Here is a 14414-nt window from a genome sequence, read left to right as displayed (position 1 = left end):
CAGCTCGTCGCAAGGCCTCCACCTGTACACAAACACAGAAAAATGCAACACAAACTAAACATCCATGCCCTGAGTGGGATTCGAACCCACGATCGCGGTTTCCAAGCGAGCGAAGACAGTGCATGCCTTAGACCGCTCGGCTACCGTGACCTGCCTATATATATATAGTTCAGCAGTGGAACCTCGCTTAACGAGCACCTCTCATAACGAGTAATTCGCATAACGAGCAAAACAAATTGTAAAAAAAAAAAAAAAGACTCGCTTAACGATCGACGTTTCGCATAACGAGTGACGAGAGGGGAAGTCCCGGATTGTGCGCTTGCTACATCAGTCTGTGTTTAGCACTCGTTCAGCTAGCATCTTAGTGTCGCTGGTGATGACACATTTTTCCAAACTTGTGTTCAGACATATTATTTGTGACTTTTTTTTGTGCAAAGTTTAATAACCCTTGCAAAAATGTCCCCGAAGGAAAAGCCGCAAAAAGACAGCCACAAGAGAATAAAAATAACCATAGAAATGAAACGTAAAATAATTGAAAAGCGAGAACGAGGTGTGAGCGTGGCTGATCTAGCACGCACATACAGTCGGTCTACATCAACGATTTGCACTATCCTCAAGAACAAGGACAAGATTAAGGAGATAGATGCTTCAGGACAAGACAAGAATATCTACGCTACGGTTACGTATTCTTGACAATGTTGAAAGGTTGCTCCTCATATGGATTTTTTTTTTGTTTGCTGCAAATCGAATTCGCATTCCAGGTTGGTTCATTCCTCATAGAAGAAAAGATGATGATGATTCACGCTCCTTAATAATATATATATAATTTTCTTTGAATAAACTTTATACATAAATTTTTTTAGTATTTTTTCGGCATGGAACGCATTATCGTATTTTACATTAATTTATATTGGAGAAATTTTTCGCTTAACGAGTGTTTCGCATTACGAGTAAGATTCTGGAACGAATTATGCTCGTTAAGCGAGGTTCCACCGATAGACCGTAAACATATGTATGAACACTACAGGCATGCTAACCATATCTCATTGATTACAAACTGGGCGAAGTTCCTAACCTTTAGGATTATATTTGAAACCTTGAACCTAATCAGAATTTATAGGCTTATTAGTGGAATGTGTGCACAAAACTGATCACTATATGGTGTACCTATTGGAAAGTAAAGGGTAAAGTTGTCCCTGTGATTAACTGATTAAGCACTACGCCATGAAAGAGCATGGGGATGTGGTTGTATAGATCCATATTTTCTTGCCCTTGGCACTAGTTGGAGGTGAGTGGTCAGCTTCATGCACCTGTCGCTTTACCCCTGGGAAAGAGCCCCCGGTACCCACTGGATAGGAAGCTGGGTGGGCCCCAGTGTCGGTCTTGACGAAGCGGAGAAGAAAAAATTCTTAACTTAGCGGGACTCGAACTCCGACCCCTTGGTCGTCCAGCCCGTAGTCAGTCGCTATATCGATTACGTAATCTCGGCTCTTATATGGTGTAACTATTAACGTTCATTTAATACCGGTCTCACTATACAGCCTAAAATATTTGTAGATAAAGTAAGATGTTTCGAGGTGACTGCTGGAAAATTTTCGTGGGAAATACAGTATTAAATCTTTGAAAGAAAATGAAAGAAGAACAAGTAAAGTTATTTCATGAGAATGCATTTATGAATTGCGTGTTATTTCCCATTTGTAAATAATAATTTTATTTAGGAAGTCGTAAGACAACGATAAAATTAGCTATACAGAGAACTGCGTTAATAAGATGAGACTTTGTAATAGGATTATATTATTACGTTCTGTGTGTCTCGACAGTCAAAACGAATTTAATATGACAGAGATAATGCTAGGGAATTTAAGATATTATTACACCTTTCTTCCAGTTAGTAAGAACGTAATTCATTTTGAGTGCCGACTGAGCTCTAAGTGAGATCCAGTAAGGGCAAGGGAGATAGACGTATACCAAGTCGTAAGATTTTATGTGACGTCACAGTTTTCATTGTTCCAAACATATTCTTGTAAAACTCTGGTTTGTAATCTAAGCATATAAAAATAAATTTCTTCTTTAATTCTTTCTTATGTCGTCAGAACCACTATTGCGTAGGACATATCGTGTATGGCATTATTTGAAACGTGACAGAATTATTAACGAGCTAATTAACGAAATGTGTGAGATCTGACATTCTCAAGGTGTGACCGGGAAGAGTCCCACTATATTTGGTGGTTAGACTGCGTACTGTTATTGAAGTTCAATCACACATCGGAGGGAGGTACTGCCTCCATTTTCAGGGTAGACTAGTATGCTGAACAAATAAACATCGTCCTGCTTTCTTTTCAGTGCTTAATAGTACTCACAACTATCTAACCCAGTAGGTGAGTTTGAATATGGCTATTAATCAATTAATATTTATTGTACATACAATATTATTATTATTTTAAGGTATTCCTTACTGTTTATGGCCGGGATAGCGCACTTGGCATAGCGAATGACTACGAGCTGGACGACCGAGATCGGAGTTCGAGTCCCGGTAGAGTTAAAATTTTCTCTTCTTCACGTGATATAGACTGGCTATGGGGCCCACCCAGCCTCCTATCCAATGGGTACCGGGCGGGGCGTGAAGTTGAGAACTTACCTGCAACCAGTGTTGAGGTAGAGAAAACGTGACTCTGTACATCCAAGTCCCCCATACGTCTTCATGTCGCAGTGCTTAATTAGTAAAACACAGAAACAACTTTTCTTTTTATCTTATTGTTTAATAGTATTATTTCTTTGTTATTTTTTTATGATTCTGCTTGTTGTGCAAGTTAGAAATAATTGTTCTCTCATTATGCTGTATTCTAAACTAGCCCTGTGGTTGTTGTCTTTACTGTTGTGAGCCCATAATGTAAGTAAGAGTATTTACACCGTGCAGCAGAAATTTGAGTCCGTCTGTTTTTATCGTTTTTCCCTCATATTTCATATAATTATACTGATGCCTTAGAGAAATTAAGTCTGCAATCTTTACATAAACGGAGACATCACCTTGATGCACTTTTTCTTGTTCAGGTCTTTCGTGGTCTTAAATCCTGCTCTTCTATTTTGGAAAATGTTAGCCTTCGTGTTCCTCCCAGCAATCTTAGGGACTTCTCATTGTTTGGTGTTTGTCCCTCTAATAAACACTGTCCTTCTGCTCGGTGCGCCTATGCTGCCAACGCGGTGGGTAAAGATCTCGACATATTTGCAATCGGAACAGTTTCTGTCAATGATACTGAACCTAAAATTATTTATAATATTTGTTAATGATACTATTAATATTATTTGTGTTTTTGTGGTCTTATTTTATTGTTCTCTCCTGTTAACGTTAGGTTTAACTTTTCTTGACATTATTATTAATCTATTGTCATTATGTAGACTTTCAATTTTGTATTTGTTTTTTAATTATTTTTATGTAATTCTTTGTACACATGCTAACCTTTTAATTGGCCTCTGTTCTGTTAAGTTGTACGTAAATAAACATGAATTGAATTGAATTGAATTGAATTAGGATGTTGAGCTGCCACACGAATAAATAAGAATTAACTGGGTTATTATTATTATTAACGTCTATGTATGTATGTATGTGTATTGTCCTTTCTCACCACATAATGGAATAACCATTTGAATGTACTTATTTTATTTTCTCACCTGTTAATGCTAACTTAATTATTCTTGTAATTATTATTAATTTATTGCCATTATATAGACTGTCTTATTTGTATTTTGTCTTTTAGTTATATCTGTATTTCTATGTACTCGTGCCAACTTTGTTATTGGCCTCTTGCTGTTAAGCTTGCACTTAAATAAACACGAATTGAATTGAATTACTATAATTATTATTATTATTACTATCACCTCCCACATTATGACTTTTGTAATTATTACTATTTTATTACCATTATTATTCAGGTATTATAAATTGCCTCGTTTCATACTTTGTGTGTGTTTGTTTCTTTCTTTCCCGCGTGTTCACTTTCTGATAGGCTCTTGGGCTCTCGAGTTAGCACGTAAATAAATAAGAATTTAATTGAATTATGATTTTACATTCACTCACGTGTCACTGCCTAACTACTGTAGCTAATGCTGTATCGTGTTTTCCTTCCTTATCTCGCTTACGCTCATGCTGTTTTTCTAAGATGCGTGTCTTTCCGGTTATTATCAGATGATATTGCTGATAGATGGATGTACTATCATGTTTAAAATTGATGGATTGTAGGTGCTAGTACTGAGACCTTGCATATACTTTATAATAATTATATACTGGAGAGGCAGTATAATGCAGTGCGACTCCTCTTGTTCATATTTAGGAGTCAGTAGTCTATTTTTTATTGCCAGTGTGGTGGGACTAAGCCCCTTGTATTGCGGCCACTTCTGGCCTATTGTACGAGCCCCAGATTATAGGTGAGGGTGATTGTGGAGCAATTGGTGAAATGAAGATTGGCAGGGGAAACCGAAATACTCAGAGAAAATCTGCACCAGCGCCAGTTTGTCCACCACAAATCCCACTTGACTAGACCCGGGATCGAACCCGGGCCGCCGCGGTGGGAAGCCAGCGACTAACCGCTTGAGCTATAGCGCGGCCTGACAGTAGTCTAAATATGAGATCCAAGTTGTCCAGCCCTTATGACAGAAAGCCGAAGATATATATATATAACCAGCTCTTCAATATGCTTAAAGATATCTATTAATTTACAGGTTCACATTTCTTTCAGTCTATATCTTCCTTGGTAACAGCATCACATTATCTTCTGAACTAGAATTCTATCGTCGATATTCTCTCATCTCGAACAGACGTAATGCCTTATTTTTCTACCTCCCTATATGTGTGCCTTCAAATCTCAGATATGAAACTATCACTCAATTTTCTCCATTTCGTTTTCTATTTAGTTCAAGAAATTTTTTGTTCTCAGTGAAAAACACATCCATGTATTCTGCAAATTGAATTTGTTCCTGTACCACAGAATGCTTTCAAAATTATACCAGTTCAGCACTGTACCATGTGCTCTAACTCCTTTATCTTTTTTTGTTGCAGCAACCAGACTCGGCATAGAATGGGCAGATTGAATCATGGCTGTTCCACACAATACAAGTCGTTAGACTACACGGCCTGACTAGTACATCAAACAAAATCGTATCACATGTTACTTCATTTTCTCCTAACCGTGGAAACATCTCTGTGTTTTGGACAGTTTACACACACACATATACAGGTTCGTGCAATATTTCAAAGAATTCCGTTTTTGTTTGGAAAATTTTATACTCGTACATACAATTTGAGTTAAACCCAATACCCCACAGAGAGACGTTATTTCTACCACTTCCAATATTATCCGGGTAATTAGTACGGGGGAATATTTCCTTCGGTGATGAATTCAGTCGGATGATGAATTTGATATTTCTGACACTGCACGCAGTTTATTTATTGATTAATTTTTTGTCAGTATTGCAACAGAGGAAGCTTCGTCACCTAAATTAAATTTATCACGGATAAAAAAAATAGAAGGTTCTTTACATAACACACAATGGTATTCACCCAAGTTCTGAAACGTACAATTACTGAAGTTAGGAGGAATAGCAAATCTGCAACTATATTCAAGCAAACGACTTCGAAAACACTTCCTTTCGATTAGTCACTAACTTGTCTACATTTAAATGAAGCATATGCTCCTTTTCCCAGAACCTGTGAAAGTCATGCCCCATATACGTAACATGTACCAGTTTACCGTAACTGACCGGAAGACCTTTTGCTACTTCTCTCATGTACGTTGAGCATTTATAGCCAAGGAGAGCGCGCTGTGAAAGTTCACACCGTTTGCACCGACTCTGCTTACTGTCACTGGAAACATTGCTGTTATTGTGTGATCCATTACAGACATTTCTTGGCACGTCGGAAGAAATTATTTTTCTGATAGCACATCATCGTTTTTCAAGAACCGAATAACAGCATTAGAAATATTCCTTGTTGTATCATCTATGGACACGCAGATATTTTCTTTCCAGCTCAATACTCAAATTATTTTCTATGTTTCTTCATAACTTTTGGGTAGGTTGTTATCTCGTAAAGTTGACTTGTCTGGAGAGTTTCTTAGCGTACACTTAGAAAGATATTTAACTTGTTTTTTTAATTAGTGAGTCTGCCAAAAGAAATGCGTTTCCCAGATCTGTTATAAAAGTGGTAGATATGAAATATACTGGGGAAGAACTTGTAGCAAAACACTCATCAATTAGAAATTACTCATAGGGCCAAACTTTTAGGTAGACAAATTTGGCAATATGCGTTCTTCCATTTTTTCTTTCACTTGAGAATGGTGTTTTGTGACTGGAGATATTCCACATACTTAATAGAAAAGAAATTTAACATCATAACTGAGAACATCCTAAATTCATTAAAATTCTGACGTAAACGTAAATTTGCCCTAGTGTTCATTTGTCTCATTCTTGCCAACAAATCCCAATCTCTTCGCCGGAGTCAAATAAGGAAATTGTAATATTATGAAGGAATTGTGTGAAGACCTTTAATGATAAATATTTAGCACCAAACACTAATGATTATAATTACACTCTACACTTACTGACTGGCTAGACAAAACACAGATATGTAATTCGAGTATGTCATTGTGTGCCATTCATTTTCCCGTTATGTTAAAGTTTCTGTGACCCTTAATGGGAGATCGAAGTGCCAGATATAGAAAGAGTCCTACTTATCTCGACGTCTTGATAATAATACGCTCCGTAGTCGTCTGAAGTATTTAAGTATTTATTGTCTGAAAATTATATTATTCAGTTTTATATATGTATATCAATATCCCGTATTTAAGCATCCTGTTGCGTTACTATATCTGATACTGAAACTTATACTGACATTACAGTGTAACAGTGCAGTGCAGCAGTTTTAGCATAGTAAGGAACCTGAAGATGGCCATTTAGGGACGAAACATGTTGTGTCGAAAGCGAAAGTGTAAGAAAGAATGAACAATTTGTTGCAATGTTGACGAACTTCGTAGTACAATAAACAGTATCAGATATCCAAAAATATTTATTTCTTTGAGAAAAGTGTAATTATGTATTTTTAGCTGGACCTGGCATTGGTTTTCAGCTGACGAACAAGAAAGGAGATCCCTCCTGAGAACTTTAAACTCGTCCTTACGGGTGCTGCCTAAAACAGATGAGACGGCAGAGAGAGTGAACTGTTTCAGACTTCCGTTCAGTGCATTGCATTACAGAGTTTTTTTCAGTACAGTGCAGACTTCAATCAGCTGGTGAGTGAATGACCCAGTCTTCTGTTTACAGAAGTCGAGCTGAACTCGAAATGAGTTGTACTCTTTGACCAGCAGTGTTGCCTCGAAGAGAGATCTGACTTCGAAAGCATAAGCGGTTACAGTCTGTAGGGCTCCATATAACAATAATTGTTGTTATATAAAAAACTATTTATTTGATTCTAAAGAGTTCTGACTATGGTGTATAACATTCAGAATTATTGTTTTTTTTTACATTTTCCGTCGTCCAGTATTCTAGAGACTAGAAAGCACGACGTTTCGGAAACTGGATCTGTTCCTATCCTCAGGCGAGGAAGGAAGACACCTATTCAGTTGGGTCACTTAGAAAGAGCTAACCTCGTTCACTGCACAAGTGATTGAGGTTAACTCTTTCTAAAGATCCAAACTGGCAGGTGTCTTCCACCTCACTTGAGGACGGAAACAGATCCAGTTTCCGACAGTAATTATGAGTTGGTTATTAGTTCGTTCATGACGATTTCTCATCTATGTCTCATATACGAGTACACAGGTTGGCTGGAGAACGCCTGTGGATGATAAATTGAAACAGACATGTAAAATATCAGTCATAGGACGCTTTAAAGTACTAATTATCCCAAAATCTATCTACAGAGGCTGAGGAAACCTACGAAAGTTCTATTAAGAGATGTGACATCTAGGCCAAAAGTCATTCTCCGAACCTTCAAAATGTGAAGAGGATGGGGGGTGCTGGATACTGAAGAGCGATACAATCTAAAACAGCTCTATGTGCTATAAATAATTATTAATAAGCTGTGTTTGGGCTTCGAAATCAATTTGCAGCATTGCGTAGCAAACGACATTAATGCGCTCCTCTGTATTTGTCAAGAGTTATAAATTACTACACGCTATATACAGTATGTTATTTTTCATTGATGACTAAAGCATTTATGCAAACATCTCACCCGTCCACCTATTCCTTGCGAACAGGGCTTAAAATCGGACAGTGTTTCGGCCAGCATAAATTATTAGGAAGACTGTTGTGAGCAATTATGCATAAGTGAAAAACAGATAGTGCTGTGGCACGTTTATTGTGGTCTTATGATTTCATCTGAACCACAGAGTGAAATAACAATAGAGAATTAGAGGCAAGAGAGGCGGTATTAGCCGAGATGAGAAAGAGTTACCTTCATTAAAAGCCAAAAGGTTTAGAATTAAGATAACTAAAATGCCCACCTCGTAATTACCCGTCATAAATAAGTTAGGTATTAAAAATTGTTTATAAAGGACTAAATATTATACTCCTGGAAAAGAAAACTCACAGTTAATACATCCTACTAAATTTAAACAAAATACGGAATAGCTCAGTCGGTATGGCGATCGGCTACGGGCTGGACGATCGAAGTGTAGGAGTTCGAAACCCGTTGGTTTAAAGAATTTTCTCTTCTCCACGTCGTCCAGATTATCTCTGGGGCCCACTAAGCCTCCTACCCAATGGTTATCGGGGTCTTTTTCCCTGGGGGTAAAGCGGCCGGGGCGTGAAACTGACCACTCACCTATAACTAGTACCGAGGTCAAGAAAACTTAGATCGCTCCATACACTCTCCAGTTCGCCTTCGTGACATAGTGCTTAATTAGTAAAGCACAGGGACAACTTTACTCTTTACTTTACTAGTCGATATTTCGTAACGTTCTGTCATTCTCCCACATCATTTTTAAGAACCATATATTGATCCTTACCCTCAGGAAAGCAAAAAGTGTAGTGCGCAAGAGAATGGACAGTAGACTCTACAGTTTAAAGTGCGTAGGGTAGCTAGATGACATACTCACTCACACACTTTCAGAAGTCTTTGAAGAAAATGGGAGAAGAGAAAGGTCTTCAGTCGCACTGGTCTGCTTTCTTTGGACTCTGATGAAAAAGACGGAGTAAGGGTTAAATGTAGCTCTAAGAAAAGAGAAGCTACGTCGTTTCGGTTCATTACGAAGGGTGGAACGTTTCCTTTCAGGTGGAATCGCAGACTCCGTTGTTAAAGATTCAATGAAGCAGAAAAAACGACAGACTGGCTCACGGACGGCCTAACTATGCAGGCCATCCGAGTCTTATAAGTATCCGTTGCTGCTCTTCCGTTGTTGAGGACAAAACTTCCAGTAACAGACTCTCATAGATATTGGCTAACACCAGTATTTCATTATGACCAGGGCCTGGATTTTGACGACATGTCATTTTTTTTTCCTTGTATCCTATGCGATGCTCTTAAATATGTAAATCTCGGATATGAGCTGCTGGTTACAGAAATGTAAACTTTATAGGTAATTTTTTGACATTTTTAGATTTAAGGTAATTTTTTGGTAAATTTTTGGACTTTTGAGGGTATTTCTTGTCATTTTTGGCCATTTTAGGGAATTTTTCTTCATATGTTATCTGAAATGTAAATAACATGGAAGCGAAGTGTTCTTTCTTTTCTCCTTTAGGTCATTTTTCTGGATTTTTTCGGTCATTTTATAGGTCATTTTTTGAATATTTTCAGGTCATCAAAATCCGGGCCCTGATTATGATAAATATAGCAACATTTGCAGCCTCCTATCCAAAGGACACCTGTTACTCTTTCCCCGGGGGTAAAGCGGCAGAGCCTTGAAGCTGGCCAGTCAACTCCAACTAATGTCTAGGCCAAGAAAATGTGGATCTATACGTCTATACCCCTATAGAATTTTAACATTTTTTACCTTCCATCATCATTTCCACTGAACTACATTTAGATGGGTAAGTATATGGAAAGAATCAACTGTATGTATTCGTTTTTCGATTCAGTAATCAATTAGTATGATTTCAGGTCATAGTAATTATACAAAATAAGATGTTCATACTATGCCGTCTCTTAACCTAAAGTCTGTAATTTTTGTAGAAAGGGAATAAAAGAAATGCATAGTGTGGAGAATATTCCTGTCTCTCCGTTGGTCTGTTTCGCCTTTCCAGCTAAAGATCCGACGTGAATTTAAATTGAATACGGTATTTTTAAGAAAATGCGTCGGGTGACGTTACTGTACATTTACAGAAGTACATCTTTACACGAAAAAAACCGATAAAAAAATTCTCAACAAATTGCTGCGTACTAAAAGTGGCCACGAAAGGTAACATATCTCATTAATTGAAATATTATTTACTATTGCATGCATGTATCAAAATAGAGGGACACTACTTTCTGAGATATGCTTCGCAAAGTCTTTAAATATACAAAATACATCTACCTGCAAACTATTTAATCTCAAGGCCTATGGTATATGCAAAGTAGAAACATCCATTTGAAAAATAACATTCTCGATGGAGTCCGCTATTTCTACATTTCCGTTTCATCACTTTTTGGGAGAGTATGTCCAAGTGAAGGTCAAGAGACTGAAAAAGCGACCAAGACCCAACCAAAAAGGCTACACAGCTATAGATAGATAGATAGATAGATAGATAGATAGATAGATAGATAGATAGATAGATAGATAGATAGATAGATAGATAGATAGATAGATAGATAGATAGATAGACGTCAAGGTGAATTGAATAGGGAAACACTATACCATAATATGCAGAGCACGATACACACCGGCTGCTGGAGGCGTCGATATTGTTTACGGATTTCATACTACATTTAATGAATCCTCCTTAAATGCATGAATTATTTAGCTTCGACTGGGATGATGTCCTTGAAAGATGAATTGCAAATTATTAGCATTGCACTTATGTTCTTCATTGTACTTCGGGGTCTCTTAGTTAAGATAATTCCTGCTTCTATGAAAACTGGATATTCAATAAGATTTCACAAAAATCCGCTTTCGTCCCAAACTTGAGCTAGACGAATCCAGTCCACAACGTCACAAACCAATTCTGCAGAATCCACTTAAGTGAAGGTGGGTTTGAGGTTCTCACAGCAGTGACTATGAAGGGTTCTATCTTCTGAAATTATAATTCTGTGCAGTCCGGCGAAATTTAACTGACGTTTAGGAGCACCAAGCAGACAGCGTTCTAGTATCGTATTGGTCTCGCTCTTCACCTTGAATATGGAGACAATATGTTTGTCAGAAACGTGGTGCAATTTCACTGAACTACATGGCGTTTTATTCCGGTTGAAATAACACTTCATTATAATACTGATTATGCCCATGATTCCACATGACAAGGCTGAGCAAGGAAAGAAACATCAATTTATCAGGTTTTTGTATTTTATTATTCTAAAGAATAAACCAAGAGCCGAGATAACTCAATAGGTGAAGCGATTGGATACTGGCTGGCCCACCGAGGTTCGATTTCGGTCAGGGGCAAGATTTTTCTCTTCTCCGTAGCGTCCAAAATAGCTAAGGGCCCAGCCAGCCTCCCATCCAATTTGTATCGGGGGCTATTTCCCCAGGTGTAAATCGGCCGGGGGTTGAAGCCGATCACTCACCTCCACCTTGTACTGATATCGAAACTGGTGGAGCTATAATTTCACTCCCCTATACGTCATCATGGAGTAGTGCTTAACTAATTAAACACAGGAAATTTTTGCCTTACTTTTAAGGTATAAACCGAACGGACGCCGACGTCGAGGACGATTTTGAAAAAAAATGGACAGAGTATGTGAAATCGGAATAAGATAGTTGCCTACACAAGGAAGTGATAAACGGGAAAATTATCACTTCCTTTGTTTGTATAGAATAGTACGTCATTTTTCTTTGGTTGAGACAACAACATCGAAACTAATTCATTACTGTAACTTTAAGGAATAGTGTAACTATTGTAAATGTGCAACAAGACCCTCAATTTTATTTACTAGTATTTCGTTAGTACAAAAATTCGGATAAAAGTCGCAACAATCCGAAAAAACCATTTGGGAATTATGTACATACATTTTTTCCTCCCTTTGGCGCTACAGCCCCAGTTGGGCCTTAGTCTACCTCCATGAAACTCTCCGTTTCACTTCGGTTTACTAGATCTTAGATATTTGGTAGGACTCCTTGGGATGGTGATCAGCTCATCGCAAGGCCTTTACCTGTACAGAAACACCGAAAAACGCACACGCACACACACACTAAACATCCATGTCCTGAGTGGTATTCGAACCCACGATCCTGGCTTTTGAACGAGTGTAGACAGTGCAAGCCTTAGGCCCCTCGGCTACCGTGACCGACTACATTATGTTAATTATGTATAAGTAATTGTGCCTTAGTGCCGGTCACGGTAGCCGAGCGGTCTAAGGCGTGCACGGTCTTTGCTCGCTCGGAAGCCGGGATCGTGGGTTCGAATCCCACTCAGGGCATGGATGTTTGTGTGCCTTTTTTTCTGTGTTTGTGTACAGGTAGAGGCCTTGCGACGAGCTGATCACTCGCCCAAGGAGTCCTACCATATGTATAAGATCTAGTAAAACCGAAGTGAAACGGAGAGTTCCATGGAGGTAGGCCTAGGCGCAAATGAGGGCTGTAGCGCCAATGGAGAAAAAATTGAATTATGCGTTAGTACTTGAATGACGTATTTATGACAAACTTATCTTTTTCTATGGAATAAATTTCAAGTAAACGTACACTTACCTATCATAATCTGGCAAACCGTTCTTACATATCCATACACAAAGCAGTTTCATATTTGTTATGAGTCACATTCAGTGTCTCACTTTGCTCCTATAACACAGTATTAATGTTCGGCCTTCCCCCGCCGTCCCGTCCCGTCTCATATTCATCATAGAAACAACTCTGGGTTATACGGACAATATAGTAGCTATACATATACATTCAGGTTCATGCATATTGAATTCCCGGTAGGTAGGGCAACTTTATATGGGATGACAAATAAATTGGCGTTGTTAAATAATCGCAAACTTTACAGCAGGAGTGAGGCTGGTCCCAGCAGTGCAAGGACAACGTAGACAGACCGTGCATCATTTGCAGCATGTACCCACCCGCATCGAGGGGATGGGAATGCTTTCTATCCCTCCACCCGTTATTTTACCCTCTTGTTTGCATATGTAAATGTTCCGCTGAAAACAAGAATGATCAAATCAAATGCCCAGGGATTTACAGTGCGGAGTTACGTCTTCCTTTTGCATGTGTCGTAAATATCTCGTTCCCGACAACTAAACGAAACTTCCGAATTTCCCGTCTTCGCATTTATATACAAAAATGTTGTTTTCTTTCTTGAACACGTAACAACAGAACACTACGCAACTCACTGCAAAATTTCTCATACATTTAATAGCGGTTCGGTGGGTGGGGGTGGGGGGGATATGGATAGAAACCAAACATGTGGATAAGCTCAGGAGACAGTATGCTTCTTTAGAATTCTCTTTTACTTAATTTACACTTCGACTGCGACAATGCGTTATATAACGTCATATTATTTCGGTGGAACGCAGGAGGAGTAAGAGGAGTTAGACGAGTATATACGTCATATTATCTTATTTAGATCTTTTTACTTTTTGTCACTTTTGGGAGTGAATTTGTGGTTCATGTTAAAATTAACCCGAAAAGAATAAGATCTGAAGTTTTGGTTATGATGTGATCTATGTGTGATCTTCTGGGATGTATCGCTGTGAAGTCCACTGAAAGTCAATCGACGTTCAGGAGAAAGATGCCTCCTCCATCTTCAGGGCTGAAGACTAAGCCGAAACAAGTATGAAGCAGGTAGCAAGCAGAGCATTGCATATCTTTCCACCTGCTTTGTTCTGGTTCCTTGTTTGGCTTACATTCCTACTCTGAAAATGGAGCTGTTGTGCTCCTTAAAAGCTGGGTTAATTTTCTACGGACTACGTGGTGTTATAACCTAGAAGACAGAACTCTTCATAATCTTAAAGCAATAGGGTGAGAGGTTGTTCAAAACTTTATTCTCAGTTTTATTTATTTATTTACTTTTGAGTTATGCATAGTAAAGGAATGATAATTTAGAAAGGATTAGGAAGGAAGCAATCGTGGCCTACTGTAGGTAACATGCCGGAATTTGCCTGGAGGAACTGAGACCAACCACGAAATACCTCAGTCATGATAGCCGAATTTCGTCTGAGATTCGAACCGAACATCTTTCGAATACGAGTCAAGACCGTTACCGCTACATCAGACAGATACATTGTATTTTATACATGTTAATACAACAACAAAAGAAGTTTGAGTGATTGATATTGTGGCGTATAGACCCGTTGTCAGGCAAAG

The 14414-nt window shown here is 38.4% G+C and overlaps 1 long non-coding RNA gene across 1 annotated transcript in view; it reads left to right on the top strand.

The window, feature by feature from the left end:
- LOC117282094 overlaps nucleotides 1-10033 on the top strand; it is a 127804-nt gene extending 117771 nt beyond the window's left edge. Inside the window, exons 2-3 of the long non-coding RNA XR_004512699.1 lie at nucleotides 5054-5231; nucleotides 9782-10033. This is a non-coding gene — a long non-coding RNA (uncharacterized LOC117282094). The remainder of the gene's footprint in view (nucleotides 1-5053; nucleotides 5232-9781) is intronic.
- The last annotated feature ends 4381 nt before the right edge of the window (nucleotides 10034-14414 follow it).

Source organism: Cryptotermes secundus, unplaced genomic scaffold (assembly GCF_002891405.2).
Source record: "Cryptotermes secundus unplaced genomic scaffold, Csec_1.0 scaffold16, whole genome shotgun sequence".
Classification (NCBI taxonomy): Eukaryota; Metazoa; Arthropoda; class Insecta; order Blattodea; family Kalotermitidae; genus Cryptotermes; species Cryptotermes secundus.
Note: the sequence above shows the minus strand (reverse complement) of the source record. Positions and strands in the feature narration are given on the sequence as shown.